This window comes from Convolutriloba macropyga, chromosome 9, assembly GCF_964194025.1.
Source record: "Convolutriloba macropyga chromosome 9, txConMacr16.3, whole genome shotgun sequence".
Taxonomy (NCBI): Eukaryota; Metazoa; Xenacoelomorpha; order Acoela; family Convolutidae; genus Convolutriloba; species Convolutriloba macropyga.
Window position 1 is genome coordinate 50,017,156 of NC_134476.1, and position 22,331 is coordinate 50,039,486.

The 22,331-nt window shown below is 33.1% G+C and overlaps 1 protein-coding gene across 1 annotated transcript in view; it reads left to right on the forward strand.

Annotated features, from left to right (window-relative positions):
* Nucleotides 1-22,331, forward strand: part of LOC142345824 (2-oxoglutarate and iron-dependent oxygenase domain-containing protein 2-like) — a 421,406-nt gene that overhangs the window by 174,904 nt on the left and 224,171 nt on the right. The window lies entirely within an intron of this gene.

Sequence of the window (22,331 nt, forward strand, 5' to 3'; positions counted from 1 at the left end):
TACAGATTTTTAATCAAAATATAACAGATCAGCCTTCAATGAAAAGACGAATTCTTTTGGTCTGTCTTTTTTACTGTTTTTTTTAGACTGCCGGTCTACAAATCTATTGCGGCTATTTTCTGGCAATCTGCCAGCTATGTTTGAAAATTTTACTTTGCCCTTTTTAAAATTTTTCCTGTTTTCTTGCCACCTAGTACCAATAAAGGCAGTATCAGTGGTTGGTAGCAAGGCACAAAATAATCTAGTTATGTGTTTTGAGTTGATGACTAGTTCTTTTTAGGACTTTGACACTATTTGTTTCCAAATTGTTTCAACGATTTTTAAGTTTTGCGAGTATTTGTTGTACATTTAGTTGTCTTGTCTTTCAATCTCTTTAGAGACAGGACTCATAGGTCGATTTTGTGACTGCTGTAGCCAATTTAAATGTATCAATGAAATCTAATTCTTCTTACGACTGATTTTTTTTCTTTTCAAGACGTTCAGTAGAATGTTTGTGATCTTTCTATTTTTATTGGCTCAACTTGTTTAGTCTCCTGGTCTCACTTATGACAAGACCCATCGGTTGCCATTGATGCTAATTTAAATGAATTAATTACTTTTGCTGTAATTTTTCTGTCGTTTTGCAAATGAAATCAATTTTTGGATTGCAATTAATGACTTTCCCTCCTATGCTTATTTACTTCGTCGAATGGAAAATTGTCCTGCTTTACCTCATTCTGCCGCTTTTTCGACATTTTGCGTGAATTTTTTTTTGACTTCTCTAGACTGATTTCATTCTTAGCTCATTCTGCTCAAAGGGTTTTTAAACAGCGGTTGCGGAGCAAAGCACTTTGAATGAACGGAGTCATAAAAAACGAAATCAAAAATAGAAACGGTATAAAACAATATTGCTCAATTTTAGATACCCTGAAATTTGTCCCTGAAATTCTTCCTAAACGTCTCAAATTTAGAGTGGTTTTGATAATAGCACCTCTATCTTCTCATTAAGTAAAGTAACATGAGTATGTCTAACAACTAAATGAAAACCAAATAGTTGAGACATTAAAAAGGTTCTCTTACATCAATCAGTTTTTCCTTTTTTTCTGTTCTTTCGATCCCAATCAGGGTTATGGGAATCAATGGCGGCTAATTTCCGGCAATCTTCCGGGATTATTTTTTATGCTCAAAGAACTTCCTCTCTTTTGGGGATCATCCATAAACCCTCTGTTTGCGATCGTCACTCACGCAGTTTACATTCGGCATACGCTGCACCAAATGGTATCCGAAAAGAATATTTGCTAAAAAAACAACGCATATAATAATGTATATCAGCTTTGTATGTGACTGCCTACCACTAGTACTACTAAACAAACACTTCATGTAATACCATTAACAGTCAAGTTTATTACAATGGCGCAGTTTCAAGAGCCCACCGCTGCTACTACTAAAACCTCTAATTTAAAGTATCATTACACAATTATACTCGTTTCCATGCGACACGTAAAGAAAACTTACCACTCTGATAATTCCGATTTTTATTCTGTTGTCTGTTTTTAGCAAGCTTTTACTCTTGTTAATCTGAAATGTTACCACGGAGTTGCTCTATGCCCGGGATTACTCGTCTTAGGTACCATATCATAGACCATATGATCCAATCCAAGTCAAGGCAAAATTTCAATCCATATATGATTTTGGGTAAGTTTTGTAAGATTTTAGAAATAAAAGGTAGTTTCAGCAGAGCAGCACGTTTTTGATGATTTTCTCACAGATCGAATGCTTTATGTTCTTGGATATGGTATCTAAGAGGTTATTATGGTCTTGGGTATGGTATCTAAGACGCCACATATGATCTTGGAATCTTTTTCTAAGATTCAGCAAAAGTTTTAAAATCATTCAACCATATGAATTAATTTCAGTCCATTATGCTGCAGAAATTTATTATGTTTATGGTTTTCTATGGTCCATAGATTTCTATGGTTTTGGATATGGAATCTATGACACCACCAAGCTTTTTTTCCCAGCCCTCTTTTCCTTTGTCTTTTTTTGTCTATCAAGTTAATTGAAGTTCCTTTAACCATAAAAAACCTATGCTCAATCTTTATATTTATGGCCATTAATGGATCATAGATTTCTATGGTCTTGGATATGGAATCTAAGACCACATAAAAAATTTTACATTTATTCTAAAGAAACTCTAAAGAAACTCAAATATGCGATCCAAAATACGACCTTTGAGACCTTGTTTTTTATAGTCTTTGATATGATATCTAAGATACCGTATACCCCATACATAACTTTGATATGCTACCTAAAATCCTTTTATGATAGTCAGCCCGGGTGCATACTATGAGAAGCATAATTGAAAACACTACACCAGTAATGATTCTGACTGATACAACGGTTGTTAGGAATTATGTACTGATATACAATGTTCGCTATCTCGAAGAAGCTCGAGGGCATTAGTTCGTGGGGTAGTTGTGGATTTTGCAGTATGGGTGTCATGAGCCAAAAGCATAGTACGCGTACGGCTCAACGAAACTACTGAGTCAGCAAGAAATCAAGACGTAATTAATTATCATGTTTGCCGAGCTTTGACTCCAAACAGTTCTTGGCCTATAAGAACAGTCTTAAGAAAATTAAACGCATTATCATACCAAAACAGTCTGTATCATATTCACTGTTTTGGTGTATACGATTTATTCAGCGTATATTATCATATATTATTTTTGTATATGCAGTAACTTCAACAAAAAAATATTACAAAATTGACATTTGAAAATTATAATAGATGTAAATATTCTTTCAATTCGAGCCAGGTTAAAATTCAATTAGTTATCTTTTACAACTGGTGGTATGCCTCGTTGCCGACAATTTCAATGCACTAGTCCAGAAATCATTGTTTTTAAATGTAAAAAATTTGTCTGTATGGTCCGTTTTTAATTGCTCTCGAACAAAGTTTTACGCAATTTTTGTAAGCGTGAGAACGTGTGTCTTTTTTATGTAAAATTTTCCATTGACCGTTATATCCTAGAACATTTTTTCAATTTTACTTCTTGAGTGGCTTTCTCACAACTGAGTTTCAAATTTTTTAGGTGATTCGAGTTGCCCCCATTCAGAAATTAAGTCTGTTGCCTAATTAAAATCAAATGTGAGCGCAGATCTTTTTTCTGAATTCTTTACCTCGCCAGTCGTTCAGAGCAATTCATCCGAGGTTAATTGGTCGATGTTAGAAGGACCAAAGAAAACGAAACACTTACCTTTTTTCTTTGGATCATCGGTATGATACGTAAGTAGTCATCAATATATCCGGCAACGTAAGTAATTATCGGTATGTTCGTTTTCATAGATTCTGTTTGTCCGATTTCAACTTTGTGATGATCTTCGGTGTTCTTGGTTTTAAACGTACAAAATTAGTCAGTTTGTTTGGTTTTACAGGTAATAAATAGTCGGCAAGTATGGTTTAAAAACTTGAGAAGTTTTCGTTAATAGGCGAAATACGGAACACGAAAGTAAAAACAAAAAAAATAAGTAGCTGAACAGTTGTTTTCTTTCTTCTTTCTCATCTGTGCTGGGAACCGGTTACAGCGGAGCTGCAAACAAACAACTGTAGAAAAATTGATTCTAGGCAAACGGTGAAAACTGCGCACTAAAAATCTTCAAACGAAACAAAACCAGAATATATATTGTATTGTACGCAACAAATATTAGACAAGGATTAGATGAAAATCTTAATAAAATCCGAGAATATGGTTGTACTGATGCTCTGCTTTTTCTCCAATCCAAAGTATTTGGACTGTATTCTTTCGCTGCGTTTTTTAACTATGTTTTCACACATTTTTCAATCACATTGATCTTTCAAAGGTACAGTAGTCCTCAGTTTTTCATTCAATTCTTTGGAAAATATTTTCGGACTTGTCCCTCAACGTTTCTTCTGGAAAAGCAAAACCGAAAAGTCTTGGTCCTTTAGCATATTTCGGGAACATCTATTTCGGGAAAATCTATCTTTTTCCTAGAAAATCTATCTGGCAAAAACTTGGAGTCTTTGTTTGATTAGTTTTCGATTCAAGAGTTTAAAAAATGATGAAGGACTTTTGTAAGACAAAATCCTTGTCATGACCAATTTAGGAGCTATATGTTGTGGTACTCCATAAAAACATGAAATCTTGTAAAGTTTTTTAAAACTTTTTGTAATTTTTTGAGTCTTAAAGCCCTCGGCAACAAAGAACCTCCTCTAGAATTTGATAATAGTTTAATGCATAGCTACTAGTAACATTTGAATGATTTTTCAGCGTTTTAAATCCAACGAATATATGCATTATTTGATAAAATCTGCATTTTTTTCAAATTTTCCTAAACCTTTTGTCAATTTTTAATTTTTTCCCGCCTCAAAAGCAATAAAAACCTACTCCATGGTCTGATAAAAAAAACTACTGAAATGTTGAGAGCGTCAATGGAAATGGTTTAAACAAATTAATTCAGTTTTTAATTCAGCCTTTTATTCGGTTTTTTTTGCCTCAGGTATTCAGTTAACCTCCTCCAGGGGTTGATAATATGTTACTACATAGTTACGTGTGGCAATGGAATGGTTTTCAAAATTTTAAAAGAACGAAGTTCTATTTTTTGATAAAAATTGAAGTTTTTTCTTAAAAAATTGCCTTTTACCAAGTTTATCGATCTTTCTGAACCAACGGACTTTTTAAGGCTTTGAATTGGGTTACTAGAGATCTTCTATTGACACAGAAATGGTTGTGAAGATGATAATATTACGATTTTCAGCTACCTTTCTATAAAACTTGCGATTGTTTTCAATTTTTTCTTGAAACTCTCTGTCACTTTCTTCAAGGTCTTTCTTCAAAGACAATAATTTTTGTCAGGTCTTGCTGGACCTATTTCAGAGACAAAAAATGGTTTTGAACATATCTTTGAAATAGGTATATTTAAAGGGATCAAATTTTGCCTTCGGGGTAAAAGCTTCAAGTGTTTTAGTAATGAGTATATTTTTGTTTAGTTTGTTTGATTGTTTCAGTTTCTCAACTTTTCAGGATCATTTTTGTTAGGTTTTGTCTGGCACTGATTAATTGGTCTGCCGGTCAGGCAGAGTACTTCTTAGTTTTTCATTCAGTTCTTTGGATTGTATTTCAGGAATTGTCATGCTATACTGATATTTTTGTAATATTAACAGTCAAGACGCAGCGGGCATTAAGTTTAATTAAAAGCCTTTAGCAGCCTTATGTAGTCTTTCTACAGTGGTGAAACTATTGGGAAGGTCGTCATTTATGGTTATGAGGTCATTTTTGGAGTTATCGAGCCCAAATTTTGCAATTGTTCAAGGTTTTTTGTCATTTTTCGAGTTTTTTGTTGCACCAGTCTAAATTTGAGTATGTAAAAGCTAATAAAGAACTCATTTGCAAGACAGAAATATTCTTTATTACCACTTTAAAAGCTATTTTATTTGTACAAAAACCATAAACACGCAAATTTATACCAATCTCTACAAGTTTTTTGAATTTTTTTTATCATTTTTGAACTTTTTAAACCTAGGTGGCAAGGAAGCTCCTCTAGGGTTTGATAGTAGATTATTACATAGTTTCTAGTGGTTATAGAAATTGTTTTCAACTTATAGTTATCACGAAGTTCTGCAAACTTTTGATAAAAACTTATTTTCAATTATTTTCAAATTTCTTAACATTTATTGCCATTATTTCAGTTTTTCTAGCCCTGGGTCCCAACAAGACTCCTAAAAGATATGATAATGGGTCATTAAAAAAATTTTTTAATGGCCACGGAATGATTTTCAACATTTTATTATCACAAACTTTAGCAATTTTTTTTGATAAAACGTTTTTCATGTTTTTTGAACATTTGTCATCTTTCAGGTTTTTCCAGCCTCAAGGGCCGAGAAACCTCCTCTAGGGTTAGATAATAGCTTACTGCTCAGTTTCTAGGGGAAAAGAGTGTTCAATTCTTAAAGAGTTTTCAATTCTTAAAGTTTTGCAGTTGGGTTACATGACAGAACTCCAGGGACAAAGACATTGATCTTTCAAAACGGGATAAACAGGTAAGACCCAGTGGGCATTAGGTTTCATTAGAGACCCAAAGTGAGCATTAATAGTCCTTCAAGTGCTTAGAGTGTTGCAACTGCTGAGATGACCCTAATTTAAGGTTAAAAAGACATTTTTAGGAATTTTTGAGCTCAAAATGGTGCAGTTATTCAAGTTTTTTGCGCTTTTTGGTATTTTTGTTTGATTAGTCTTCGGCTGAATTGTTTAAAAAATGATGAAGGACATTTGTAAGACAAAAAAACATGCAATATTTTATTAATTTTCAAAATTTTTCAGTTTTTTTGAATCTTTTTGTAATTTTTTGAGTCTTGAAGCCCTAGACATCAAAGAACCTCTTCTAGAGTTTGATAATAGGTTAATGCATAGCTTCTAGTTGGCCATGGAATGGCTTTCATCAAATTAATATCACAAATTTTAGCAATTTTTTTGATAAAACTTTCAAATTTTTCAAGTTTTTCTGAACATTTGTCATCTTTTATGCTTTTCTAGCCTCAACGGCCAAAGAACCTCCTCTAGGGTCAGATAATAGGTTACTGCTCAGTTTCTAGTGGCAATGAAGGAGTTTTCAATTTTTAAAGTTTTGCAGATGGGTTACCTGACAGAACTCCAGGGACAGAGAAAAGTTTGAAACACTTTTTTTGCGAATTTCAGAAACTCTCTTTAAATTTTTCTCTTTTCATTTTTTTGAAGCATTTGTCATATTTCTGGAGTTTATCTACCGTTTGTGGATAAATTTCTTTCAAGGCTTTTGCGTGAGTTAACGATGTAAAGAATGTGTCATATTTGCACTTCAGATTAAAAGCTGCAAGAGTTTTAGCTATGATTATTTATTGTTGAGTAGTCTTTTTGGCTGGGATTGTTCAATTGATCTGCTGGTCAGGTACAATAGTCCTCAGTTTTTCTTTTAATTCTTTGAAAAATATTTTCGCACTTACCCCTCTATGTTTTTTCTGGAAAAGCAAAACCGAAGTCTTGGTCCTTTAGCTTATTTCGAGAAAATCTATTTCGGGAGAATCTATCTTTTTCCTAGAAAATCTATCTTGCAAAAACTTGGTGTTTTGACTCCTTTTCCATAGAACAGATTACATACGAAATTTGAATTCTTTTGAATAACTCCGCAACTCGATTCAGGTCTTTCATTTGTCTGTTATCTTATATCATTTTCATCAAAGATGAAACCGTACATACCGAGAATTATCTTACGTTTACAACAAAGCTTTTTAACAAACCGGTCATACCAACGATTTCTTACATGTAAAACCGAACGTATCAAACAATTCTTCATTGTTGATTTTGTTCGGTCTACTGGAATAGGGTGTGCCTTTACAGTCGGAATATTCGGGAGCACTAAAAGTAGAGTCAAGTTAAAATTACCAGAACAGAAGCAACTGACTAAATAGCCTAATTATTTGAGACAGGGTCTCTTTAATTATGATTTTTTTAGGACATTGCAAGTCGCCGCTCTTGAAAAACACCTTCAGTTCTATTTACGTGTTTTTGCAACTATAGCTTTCACCCCCAAACTCCCCCTGCTTTGTGGCCATACAACATATACCCCTCTCATCTTAATTGAACAGTAATGGGGTATACATTGTGAAAGAACCCTATTTACTTCTTAACTTCCACAAAACTTTTGGTACAATATAAAAAAGGTCCTCAAAATATATACAGAAATAAGGAAACCATTTGTTTCTCAACCATACTTTGTCTCATTTTCGACCGCAAAAAACACCAGTTCACAATATGGTACGCATTAAAACTTTCAATAATTAGGCCTTTGCTCTTTAGAGCATGTAAATGATAACTTTGTTTTTGAGATTTTACTGCGCTGTTTCTATTAGGGTTGGAACGTATTTTAACTTTGAAGATCTCGTAAAAGCAGGAACATGCCCAGAGAGGGCATAAACTGGTGACATCGTTATTTCTATTTTAATTATACTTTAGTTGAGGAGGAACTATATAATCACATAGGATTTTTAAGAGTGGTATTATTAGAAAACACATCCACCAAAGTATATATAATTAAAAGGGCTTTCAGTGAATTTCGTTTTTCCACGGAGTTATTGCGGTTTAAATTTTTGACTACTTGACTACTTTTTGTTGCATTTGTTCACAGTTTCGGATTTCTAAGCAGTTTTATGCAAAATTTCGATAAAAAATGTTAAAATTGTTAAGGAATGTGTTGTTGGTTATAACTCTAAAGATATAATCTTATTGTTGAACTGTTTGATCCAAATTTTAGGCAAAAATTTTAACTAATTTTTTAAAAGTTAGCTATTTTCCATCTCAAATAGCACCAAAAAAGATTTTTTCTTCCATTTTGATTATAATTTGGCAAAATCATCACATCTAAAAACTGTTGACACAAATTTTGCCATATCCAAAAAAGATTAAAGTTACTTGCATTTGACGTGCAATGCATCCCAAATGCATCATTCATTTTTGATAAATTTTTAATAAGTCCGTGCTAGTTTAGACAGCTCTCGGATATGGAAACTTACATACCACAATTAGTTATCTCTTTTTCTGAAAAATTTAATGTGCTTTTATGCAACTGGAAACAAAATGAAAATCTACTTTTTATATCGAGAGAAGGTATCTAGCAAAATCTTTGTTGTTTAGACTCTTTTTCTATAGAATAGTTTACATACCAAATTTCAGCAAAAAGCCACCACACATACCGACAACTATCCTAAGTTACTATAATTTAAAAAGCCTCAAAATGCTTTCAACTGACCATGCTCATATTCGGCAAAAAAAAATACAAACCCACAAAAAGGGTACTTAATTTTATTCTATCAATCCCATTTAGTCCTTTATTAATTTAGCCTTTTTTCATTGGAGCGTGCAGTTTAAATTTTTCTTTGCAAGCATTTATTGAACTGTTTTCGTTAGAATTAGAATCTATTTAAACTTCGAAGGTCTCTCAAAAGCAAACTTGTACTTAGAGTTGACATGAACTAGTGAAAAAATATGTTCTCTTATAACTATATAGTTCCTATCATTACACTTTAATTTTAATTTTATGAAAGAGTGACGTTATAGTTTTTTAATTAATCTATTGATTATGAACGAAAAACGGCATCCAAAAGTAAAAACAAAAAAACTAAATTGAAATTCAAATCAAATCATTTATTAAATAGCTGAAAAGATGTTATCTCTTTTCTTTTTTATCTGTGTTGGGCACCAGCTAGAGCAGATTTGCAAACAAAAGACAGTGGAAAAATTGAGTCCAGGCAAACGGTGAAAACCGCGCCCTAAAAATCCTCAAAAAAAACAATCAAAAAAGGCAGAATATATATAATGTAATCTTGATGTCATAGACAACTCAAACCTAGGAAAACTTACATATCATATTTAGTTCCATTTGAACGACTCCTTGCCCCGATTGAAAAAAACTAATGTGCTTATATGCAACTGAATACAAATGAAATTTTCTTCCCTAAAAAGCTATCCCGCAAAATTTTATGTTTTAGACTCGACTATAACTCATTTTTTGGAAAGTAAAATCTGCTTATTTGCAAATGAAAGGAGATGAAAATATATCTTTTTTCCTAGAAAAGACATCTAGCAAAATTTTGGTGCCTTGACACTTTTACATAGAATAGAATTTGGTTTCTTTTGAATAACTCCTTGACTTAACTTAAGTCCTCGAACGTGTCCATCAGTTCTTACGTTGATTTTGTTTGGTCTACTGGAATATGATGTGCCTTTACAGTCAAAAAATTTGGGAGCACCACGAATTGAGTCAAGCTACAGAAGCAATTGTCTTAATAGCATAATCATTTGACACATGGTCTGTTTAATTGTGATTTTTGTCAGGACATTGAATGTATGAAATTAAATTTTATGCGTCTGGACTAGGCTTCAATTTTGGATATGAGGGATAATACAAGTCAAAGACCTTGAAAAACCACTTTTCAGTCTTATTAACGGGATTTTGCACTAATAGCATCCCCTCAAGCTGCACCGGCTTTATGGTCATATTACGTATATCCCCACTCCATTTTAATTATATCATAATATAGGATATATTGGGAATTGACCCATTTCACTTCTTTGATTAAGCAAAACGTAGATTACCATACTTCAAAATGTGAAAACAAAGAAGACAAACGATTTTTTGCTCGACTTTACTTTGTCTCAGGCTCCGAAGACAAAAATATAATTTCATAAAAAATCATTTCAAAATACTACTCTCTGTTTCACTTTAAGTTCCTTATTAATTTGGCCTTTCATCATTGGATCATGTAGTTTAATATTTTGTTCTCGACCGTTCTTTGCTCTATCTTCCTTAGAGTTTAGAGTTCGAATCTATTTTAGGTCTCTTAAAAGTAAACACTTACCCAGAATGGTCATAAACTAGTGACATTATATGTTCTATTATAATTATATGTTTCAATTATTATAATTCACCTTCAATTTTCCCGAATGAGCAACCTTAAAAGATTTTTTTTCATCGTTTAATGATTTATAGTGCCCACCCACTTTAATTGAGGAGAATCATATATTCAAAAAGATGCTTTTTGACTTTCTTCCACATAGTTATCAAGGGTTAAAAGTTTTGTGAAAATTTCACTAGTTTTCGTTGTTTTTGTTCACATTTTCGGTTTTGTTGCTCAAAAATTTTTGCAAATTTTGCTGAAAAATATGTTTAAGTTGTTGACAAAAGTGTTGTTGGTTTTAACTCTGAAGATGTAAGGTTGTTGAGCTGTTTGATCCATTTTTTTAGGAGATACTTTTACTAAAGTTTTAAAACTTAGCCTTTTTCAATCACAAATGGCTCGAGATAAGATTCTTATGGAAACTTTACATACCATGTTTCGATCCATTTGGAAGACACCCTGCCCGGATTGAAATCGAACTTTTGAACAATTTTACATGCAAAAAGCAATAGAGATTAAAAATCTATTTTCCCATTAAAACTATCTAGCAAAACTTTTCTGTTTTAGACCCCTTTTAAATAGAAGACCTTACTCGCGAAGTTCCGTTTCATTTGACAAACATTCGATTTAAGTATTCTCATTTCTTGTTATCTTATATCCGTTTATTGAAAAAAAAGACCTAGCATACCGTTGATTTTTTTGTGTTTTTTGCCAAATATACCAACAATTTCTTACCTCTGAAAATAAAAGGGCCAAATCTGGGAGACGGAACAAAACAATAATTTACAACTTTTCAACCGATGGAACATACAGATCAAACCGAACGTACTGTCGGCTTCTCATATGGAAAACCAAAAATATCCAACATCTTTTCCGTCAATTTTGATCGGTCTACTATGATAGGGTGAATCAAGTTACAGTTACGAACTTTGTCTATGTAGAGTAAAAATTTTTAGATTTTTGTTATCCAGATTTTTATCTCTGAATTTAAACTTTGTGTTTGAAATAGACTACAAGTGCGGAAACGGGAGGGATTACAAGTCTACGCCTTGATAAAACAGACCATTTACTCTTATTTATTGGTTTTTGAATTGATAGTTCACCCCCACCACCCGCCCCGAGTTTTGTGGTCATAAAACGTTTAGCCTACCCCTCATGGTAATCATACACTAATGGAGGATATTTTGGGAAATAATTCATTTTGCTTCTTTATTTCCACAAAACTTATATTTGTATGTTACAATATGAAATAAGCCTCACAATGTGGACTCAAACAAGAACACGACTTGTCGCTTGACCTTGCTTTTTATCAGATTCCACGCGAAAAAAAACTATCATTACGACGCTAGAGGTGTACCCCAAAGTCTCCGCCTTGATAAAAACTTCTTGAAAAACAAATACATAAAATGAATAAAATTAGGAGACAAGCTTAGTATCTATTTTTCTCTGCAAATTGAGGTGCTGCCGCTTTTGAAAAATTGAGATAATTTTGATATTAGGAGACAAGTCCTGTAGTACTATGGTGTCTGATTTAATACGCGTTTTCAGCATTTAAAAGGGATTTAAAGTTTTGTTAATTGAGCATGAGAAATTGGTTTATTATAGTATACCACATAGGGCTTAGATAAACTTACCAATGCAGATAAATTGAAATGACAAAAGATGTTTTTTTTAAAAAAGATGGGAATCAGCAACACAATTGTAGGTCGAGAATCAGCAGTTTACCATAAGGACGCAATTGCCACACACCCAAACGACAATCCCTGGCGATTGTACATCTACTGGGGATAAAACAGTAAAGGAAATTTTCAGAAAAACAAAAAGGCGTAAAACTCAGAAAACTAAAAAAGCGTAAAAACTAAATAAGAGTTTTAAATCTTTTTTACTATAGCATATTATCTATAAATTGGTTATAAATATGTTTTCGTCACACTTTAGCCGTGATAAAATTTTGTTCTTTGAGTCTTAACGAGCGCGTCAATAGTGTATTATAATGAATGGGAGATATTTTCGGAAAAATAGACACATGTTAATACACATTTGTATATAGACGTAGAAATAGGTTCAGAATGAAGACATTATTAAGAAAAAAGTAGCTGAACTCTGAAATAAATTCTCTTGTGATAAATTTCGGTTTGAAAGATATTCCTATAATTCCTATATATAAAACCACTGAAGCAATTCCCATTTTCAGAAGCAATTCCCACTGCCACACTATGAAATTCCGCATCAAATTTAGTCGTTATTATATTTTTTTTTCTGAAAAATCCTTCAAAAGAAATAGCTTTGAAATTGCATTTAGTGATGTCAATCCTATTTCCCAACCTACAATTCAAAACTAATAAAAAACGAGGCGGTAAATTTGAACCCTATTTGTTATATTTTTATCATTTACCGTATCAAAACAACATAATATCATAGCCAGTTTAGTTGATATTTTCTGGAAAATTCCTCAGAAAAATAGCTTTGGGAATCTGTGCTGATGTCAACGCCATTCCCCGACCTAAAACTCAAAAAAATTTAAAACATTGAGGTAAGTTTGAGAACTCATATGGTATATCAAAAACCTTAATATCACTTTTAATAATTATTAATTGCCAGCAGTTAAAAACGCTTTAAATTCTTTTGAAAATTAGTCACAATTGCGGCATATAGATACATTCAGTGTAAAAATTAGAAGCTCATAGCGAAGATTAGAGTTACGCTCAGTGCAAAAAGTGATAACTAATTCACGCAAAAACATTATAAATAGCGCGCAACAAATAGGGTGCACAGCGTGTGGCTCACAACCACCGTTCAATGTTTGTACAATTTGAAAACATGGGTGGCAAAATTCCATTGAATTTTTGCCTATTTTTCTAAAAAATCTATTTCGTTATAATAAGGTTGTTTTTTCAATGTGTTCGCCAAGGAAAAACGAACAAAAGATTCACAGTTTGGACAGATTGGCTCGAGACGATTTGGGTATACCTCTGCGGCGTTTAGAATTCTCCATAAGCTTTTTTAAATCCCACCCCCTTTTTCCCACTAAATTATTTTGCCTTTTCTCCGTGGAGCATGTATTTTCTACTTTTGTTTTCTATCATTTACCCGCTCTGTTTTCTTTTGGTTTGGAATCTATTTCAACTTCAAAGATCTCTAATGAGCAAGCGTTTAGCCAGAGGTACCACCGACTTGTGTGGTTGTGTGTTCTATTATAATCATACATTATTATATTATGAAACTTTAATTTTATTGTACCAAAATAATAACATTAAATATTTTTATCCATCTTTTAATCATTTATTCTTCCGACACTTAGTGGGAAACGACTCTATACTCAAATGGGTTTGTTATTTCAAAAATTTCGGCTAATTGAAACATTCGTTTTAGAGGGCTGTGGGTGTGGTCCAGCGTCTGGTATCTAATAAAAAAGTTTTTAGTTTCTGAAACTTTTTTCCGAGAGTTAACGAGGTATTCTTAGACATTTTTTGCAAAGTTTGCTCAAAAAGAATAGAACAATTGCATTTTTCTATAGTTTCTATGTTTCTAAGTGACCTGATTGATCTTCAATGACTGCGCAGTTTCTTCTATCTTGTTTTTTTTACGAATTAGTTTATGGTTTTAACGGCTTCGACTTCGTTCTCTCGCAAAAATTCATTAATAATTTGTTTTCGTCAGTGTTTATCGTTTTATTTTTGTAGACATACGTCATGTTTTTTAATAATGACAAGACCCAATGTCTTCATATGGAGGTATTAATCGAATCTAATCTTAGTAAAGTTCGTATTTTGTAAAGTTCATAATCTTAGTAGTGTCAGGTCTCATCGGCCCTCTAATGTGACAATAATTACTTTACTAACTGTTTTGAGCGGGAAGCAATTTTTTATTCATACAGTAAGTATTTTTGTTCATAGTATTTTGAAAAAACTGAGCACGCCAAAAAATTATTTTTGTTTCAGCAAATCAGAGATTCAACAAATCAAATGTGCAAATTAAAAATGAATACGCCTTAATTTTTTTTTTCCAATCTGTAGATCTGTTAGATTTTAATAATCCTTTCTAAATGCACTCTAGTTTGTAGATTCCTATTATGCTTTGAACTAGTAACAGCTGGAAGCTAATCCCACATAATTGAGAAACAAAAAGTAACAGAAATATGTTCGAAACGCATATTTTTTTCTGTTAGGTTTAACCTACTAAGTTTTGAACTATGAATTTCCAAAACGTAAGAAAGTTTCCACAAAATGCCGTAGTGCCATGTTTTAGAATCGGGCGACTATTTACTGGACCTAGATTCGTAAAAATATCTCCCCAAAATGGACCAAAAGCTCCATTTTGCCTTGGTAGAGACACTAACTTAATTCACATTAATTCTCTCTCAAATGCAGAGTGCTCTTTGGTGCTATTGTGACATTTGCCATCAGTTTGCTGCAATTTTTGTTGTTGTTGTTGTTTTCCGCGGCGTAAAGAACAAGTTTTTAGGGTGTATTAATGGCACGTAAAGTGAACAGACTGAATGGTTCTACCAATTGTGGTATAGAACCTCGCCCATATAGCTTAGTTAGAAAGCAGTAGCTTCATAAAACCCGGGTCGAAGATTTTACTCGAAAATATCGGGGAAAAGAGAGTAGAGAGTGTAAAAAAAGTTCTTTTTACACCGGTGGTTCGCCGCTTAATAAGGGTAGAGAGAGTGTATTTTAAAAGTGTAATTTTATGAATTATACGTGGAATAAAGTTAAAATTCTTATTTTTACACTCTTTATGATTACACTCTCAACTTAATATTACACTGTTCTTTTACACTCTTTTTCTTAATTTTACGTTTGAAAATTACACTCTTTCCACTCTTATTAAGCAGAGAAAACCAGTTTTTGCGGAGTTTTCTCTTTCGTAGCAACTGAGATTGGGTTGTCAATCACTTTTTCGAAGTAAAATCTGAATCAAGTTCGTGTATTGTTTTCAAAGAGATGTTTTTTTTTGCTGACACGTGCTTTATTTCGGAACTCTCTCAGTCAAAAACCAATGTTGCATATATTTTTTTATTGATTGTTTTTGGTAATGGCTGTGTTAGAAAGTGTAGAAAAAGGTGGCAGATATGAAACAGATCAAACCATAAATGTGTCAGGGAAACATTTATCAAACGGACTTCGAGTAGATTTTGTATGAGGAGCACTTTTGATCATTAATTTTTTTATTTCACTTAATTCAATTTTTCAGAAATTCACCCCTCAATTTTGAAAAAAATAATTAAATAAAGGAAAGAATAAAAAATGACGAACAGGGAAGATTAAATTGCTCTCTTTATTGCTCATTTTCTTTTCTCTAAGTGGGATTTTTTTTAAATTGACATTAAAATAACTGTATCCATTAACTGCTATTTTTGATTGAATTTTGGTTTCCCTATATCTATTACGATGATATATCAATATTTCCACGCCACCGCTCCTATCAAACCAAATCAGATCATTATCTCCATTTTCAGTATATTCATTTTCTTGAATTTAAGCTATATATTTTGCTCAATAGCAATAACTTTTGGCATTTTGAAGAATAATAAATTATAGGTTTTGCAAAAACGCAGCAAAGCTTGTACATCCGATTCTAGAGTTCATTTCGGTTAACTTCACCAGATTAAACGGGCCGCTTTTTAAAACTGCACCAGATTTAACCGGTCCTCTGATCAGACTATTGTGCTTTAATCAAAGTTGCCTAGGATCAGTTTTATGTTCGTTCAAAGTTGCCTATTTCCAGACTATCGTGCGTTCATAGTTGCCTATGTCCAGACTATTGTGCGTCCAACCCAGACTATCGTGCGTTCAAACTTGTCTATATACAGACTATCGTGCGTTCAAAGTTGCCTATGTCCAGACTATCGTGCGTTCATAGTTGCGTATATCTAGACTATAGTGCGTTCACAGTTGCTTATGTACAGACTATCGTGCATTCATAGTTGCCTATGTTCAGACTAACCTGCGTTCAAACTTGCTTATATACAGACTATCGTGCGTTCAAAGTTGCCTAAGTCCAGACTTCCAGACTTTCGTGCGTCCATTGGTGTTTCCAGACCGTGTACTTTTGAACGCACGACACCCCCCTTGTGCGTCCATTTCCGTTCAAACTTGTCTATATACAGACTATCGTGCATTCATAGTTGCCTATGTCCTGACTATCGTGCGTTCAAAGTTGCCTATGTTCAGAATATCGTGCGTTCAAAGTTGCCTATGTCCAGACTATCGTGCGTTCAATGTTGCCTATGTCCAGATTATCGTGCGTTCATAGTTGCCTATGTTCAGACTAACCTGCGTTCAAACTTGCTTATATACAGACTATCGTGCGTTCAAAGTTGCCTAAGTCCAGACTTTCGTGCGTCCATTGGTGTTTCCAGACCGTGTACTTTTGAACGCACGACACCCCCCTTGTGCGTTCATTTCCGTCTGGACATGTCAACTTTGGGTCTGGCACCTCAACCTGGGTTAGTATGTTTATGTTCTAACTTGTTTGTCAATTTGGTCACCACCAGGGTGATTAGACATACCACCAGTGTTCTGCCGATGCATCTTACAAAACACATTTTAAAACGGATTAGAGTGAGACAAATTACTGATACAAATTACATCGATAACGACCTGCTTAAAATTAATAAATGTGACGTAAGGGCTTTCCAATTTTAATACATAGAGCTGTTCTAATGACTGACATCTATTTATCTTCAGAACTTTTTGTGCATTAAAAAATACACATAAGAACAAAAACTAAAGTTTTTTGAACTCGTTTCAGAATTCATTTGACCCTCTTTTTGTGATGCCTTTCATTCAGAGTTATATTTATATTACAGTTACTAATGAATATATTAAACAACTCGCCGTTCCAAAGATCTAGAGTTGGACAGTTACCTAAATCACAGATCATTTAGGGGAATTTTTTGAATACAATCTAGTTGCTGTAGGTATTGTTTTTACAATCTCTTGTACATAATTTTGAGCTGTTTCACTTCATAGTTTTGCTCAAATTTCGTGTCAGGGTTTTGCCATCCTGAAAATACTCTTCCCATCTTTCAAAAACTTTATCAACGTTGTCACCAATGATTAAGTTTAAATTTTTTTTTAGACTTCTCAAATATTTTTATTCTGAAAATGATCTTCCCGGTTTTCAAAAAAACTATCAAATTTGTTGAATTTTTCAGGAAGAAAAACAATTTGTGAGTTATGAAACGACTCCTCTTCATTTGAGCTTGTTGTTTTCGTTGTTTTTGTTGCTTTGTTTATTAGTTAAGATATCAAAGTAAATTTTTTAACAAAATTTTATTTTTTAAGCTTTCTTTTTGATCAGGTTCTCGTTTATATTTAAAGAAATTCAAAAAGGAACTTTATTTCTAATCTACTTAACCAAAGGGTTAAAATATCAATCTTAAAAGAACGTAGAAAGTCTATGGTTTACGCCATCTAACGGTGAAAGTTTGCTTTCAAGGGCCTTTGAGTTGTCAACTTGAGCATTAAAATATTTTAATGCTCAAAACCAATAATACCAATTATTGTTCAACGGAGAACAACTAGGCTAACTAATTTGGATAGTAAAGCAAGTAGCAACGGAGATTAAAAACTGTTCACACATGTACTGAGCATCCTGAGTAGATCAGAGCTGGATCAGAGATCCTCCAAAGTAAGATCAGTCATCACTGGGTTTAGGCTTGTCAGAGTTCTTTTTCCAGAGTAGATCTTCTCTGGACTAGTCTTCACGGGCTTATGCCCAGAGTATGTCTACACTGGAGTTGCTCTTGAGAGAATTTACCGAAGAGTAGGTCTATTCTAGAGTCGATTTTAACAGAGTTGACCACAGAGTAGATGTTCATTAGAGCAAATAATTCCTAATAACTTCAATAAGATTTTTGATTTTCCTACTAAAAACCATTTTGTTGGTTTTTCCTGTTAGGAAAATTGGTTTCACTTGCATCTGCCAAAAATCCCACTGGGAAATTACACAATTAATTGTCGTTCCAACTATATAAGAACCTTAAACTTTTCCCATCTCATTAATAAAACTTTTCGTGTTCTGGAACAACTAATGTGACAAAAATATTTTTGCGCAAAACATTCTGGCATGTTTTATTAAAGCAGAAGATGTTTAAAACACAATAAAAAGAAAGTAAACTGATTTATTTCTTGTCCTATCTGAGCAACATTTCAAGGGTAGCCTCAGATTAAGGCTGCTTTGAGCGAGCTCTGTCAAGTATAGCCTAAGATTAAGACTTCTCTGACCCAGGTCTGTCATGAGTTGTCCCAGAGTTGTCTCCCTCTTAAACAGCTCTGTCGAAGATAGTCCAGAATAGGGCTACTACTTTGAGACCTCCACTATTGATGATAGCCGCAGATTTCTTTTTTGGAGCTACTCTGTCAAGCGTAAAAAGAAAAGTGATTTGATCAGACTCTGATCCAGCTCTGAGAAAATCTCTGAATTTACTATGTTTGATTTCTGCTCTGCTCTGAGGGCAAGGTACGGGTGGGTAAAGAGTATAATTCCATGCTGTGCAAATAAATGATTAAATTCCGATTCCAGAAACACCCATTTGGTGTTATCTGTAATTGGACAAAAAGATCTGCCAAAAAGCATGCCGTCTTTAGCCTTATTTTAAACTACTAACAAACGTTTTGTGGTAAAACAGAGGAAAATTGGACAAATAAGGTCGTTTTAGTTGTTAGAAGCACTTGCTCTTAATGGTGGTTTTATTTTTTTGAGCAAATCCTATGTATGCATTTTTGAGAAACTGATTTTTGTCATTCTCCAGCAAATAAAGCTTTCGTCAAAAAAAGTCTACTACAAAATTTTTAGCGCCTCATATTGGGTTTGTTATTTAGATGTTATGCAAAATGTTCAACAAAATCACAATAAAACAAGAAACGAATAATCATGCTTATTGTTCTAATCAGATAAATATGTTTTTGGTTTCATTATACTACAAATTCCGATTTCCTCTAGGTATGTTTTAGGATAACTCAACAACAAACAATCTGCAAAAACGTTTAACCAATCACTTTTCATAGATTTCTCGGCCGCATATATGACAACTCTATTTAAAAATGATAAGAAGTATAGATTTCTAAAGTTAATTTTATCTATCTGTTGATCAGAATCGTAGAAAACAATTGATTTTGAGCCAAATCAGTTCAGTTGTTACTGTCCTCAGCTGCGTTCATTTTTGGCCATAAAAATAAAAGATGCAGAAATTTGAAACATTTCAAGGATAGTGAGCGCTTTTGCTGCATCTCATTCTTATGTTCAATTTTTTTGTTTAAACCCATTTATAAATGATAGAATACCCAGTTTGTAAAAATTGTTCATTTTATCTTAATTGAGAGTGATTTACAGATATAATTTTAAATAATTTTTGACTTCGTGTGTTTCAATATCGTTGGTATAGATAATAAAGAATGAGTCAAACATTGGTTCTCTCATCAGTTCATTTGAAAGAAAATTAATTTAGAAAAACGGAGAAAGCCATAATGTATACAGAGTTATGTATCATTTTCGGTCACCGAAAAGAAAATAAATAAAGCTGACAGTTAAGTTTTACTCGCAAGAAATACAATACTATTCCTGAATGAAATAAAACACAGTACATCTTACGGAACAATAAATTTTGCAAGCAAACGGCAATGGAAAAAATTGAGCTAATGCGAATGGTATGCCAAGTTTTTGAAAACGCTGCTGATATTTCATTCATTAAGTCCAGATAAAGCTAAAAACTGGTCAGGCGTTTGCTTGTTGTCACTATTTTGAATATTTGTTGTCACTAATATTTTGTTCTTCAACATGAAGAAAAACTAATAAAATATTTTTATTGGCAGCCCCGGAATTTGTTTGTTCACAGCTTTTCAGAAATTGTCATCGCTTCACTAAAGATTGATTTCTTATTCCTACTATGACACACAAGCATACGCCAGAACATAGGTCCTAAATTCAGCCTCAAGTTTGTCAAATTGTGCCGAATGTTTTTCAAATTGTGCCTAGGACCTAAGATTTTAATGGAATAAAAAACCTGGGGAAAACTAAACTTAATATCTCACTCTTCTAATTATTGTTCCAACCCCACGCATTTGGGCCGTGAGATGAGTTGTGCGCTCAAATTGGACGCTATTTTGTGCTGTCCAATTTTACCAAAACATTTGACGAAGTAAGGCATTAGCAGTACCAAAACAAATTCGATCAAGAGTAGAAATTCTAATTAAGATGAATTTTTCAAGTATCATTGAAGGTTTTCATTGAACAATGGTTCGTTTTCTGTTTTTGAAGTTAGATTACATAAATTTGAGTTTGGTGGGTGTTTTTGAAACTTTTAAGTTCTGATCACAACAGAAAAACGTAAGAGAAGAAAGAATAACGAAAGGACAACTATGCTTTCTAAGGAAGTATATGTAATTTATATAGCGTTTTTATTTCAATAATTATACCTGGTTTTGTTGCCCGGAAACCATGCGTTTTTGTTAATTTTTTGGAACTTTTTGTTTTCTCTTTTTGTTTTGTGTTTTCTCATCAACAGATGTCATTAATGACAGACAGCATTGGGTTTTCCAGCGAGACATAGAAGAAATTTTCGAGAAGAAATTAAAAGAAGAACTTTTCCACACTATAACTTATGTTTTTGTTGTTTCCATACAATGATTTTTCGTTGCGACTTGTTCGATGACTTTTATTTGTATATGCAATGGGTGTCATTAATGAGGAGACTATCAGGACTTCTACGAATTTATAAATAAATTTTTTTAATAATTGAGACCAACAGTTTCCGCTTTTGTTGCTCTGCAATAGTTTGTCTTCAAAGAAATTTTATCGTTTTTCTTTTAGAAATGCGTTTTATTCTAATCACTGACAGCTCCCATCTGCTTTGTAGAGAAACTAACTGAAACTGTTTTTTTTAAACTTTAACTTCGACACCGGTTTAAAAAACTGTGAGTGGAATTTTGAATTCTCTCCTTAATGTTTTTTGTTCTCTTTTTTCTTGGTCTCAATAATAACAGGTCCCATCAGATTTCTTATTTTGCGTTAGTGGTTTTTTAAGTAAATAAAACCACTGACTAATGCATCATATGTTTTTGAAAACGTTCAGTGAGTCGTTGAATCTTGCCTTCATTTGTTGGTTTTTACATATCTTGTTGTTATTGTTGTCATTTTTCGCTATTTGCGATTATGAAACAGATATGCAGTTTTCAACTACTGACTTTTATGTAGTGGCTACCAATTTTTAAACAGCGGATGCGTTTTAAGTCAGTAATTTACCCTCAATTATAGTTACCACCACTGAAGTTGCGACCAAGAATTAGGCAGACCAAGAGCAATTTAATCGCCTTTTTCTAACTCTCTCTCTCTCTCTCTCTCTCTCTCTCTCTCTCTCCCACCGAAAGCAAATTGACGTAATGTCTTGTCGCATGCTGTATGTGTTTTTGTCAATTGATTGATCAGTTTTTTTAGCGTACTTTATAAACCTGATTTGAGAATACAAAATCTAAACAAATTTTAACCGAGCGGAAAGTCGAGCTGGACAATCAGTAATTTTTGTTTCTTGAAGAAACTTAGTGCTTGAACTTTTATAATTCGAATTCTCATTTTGATTTCTGACAAATTGATTACATTTTTTGACCAAATTGTTGTTTTTCTGCATCCAATTTTATACTAATGTTTCTTAACTTGTTGTTTCAACTAAAAGTGAAATCTACGGCTCAGCTCGATTGTTATAATATCTTGTTAAAATGCAATTAACCATACTGATATCAACTTTACTGGTATATGAGTCTGTCCCAATTGGAGAATACCTCATGTTATAAATTACAAAGCCTGATCTACCTTTTAGTATTTTGACCTATTTTCCTGTCTCTGCTTGATTTGGTACAAATTTAAGCAAAGAATGTGGATAAACGAGGACGGGAACACT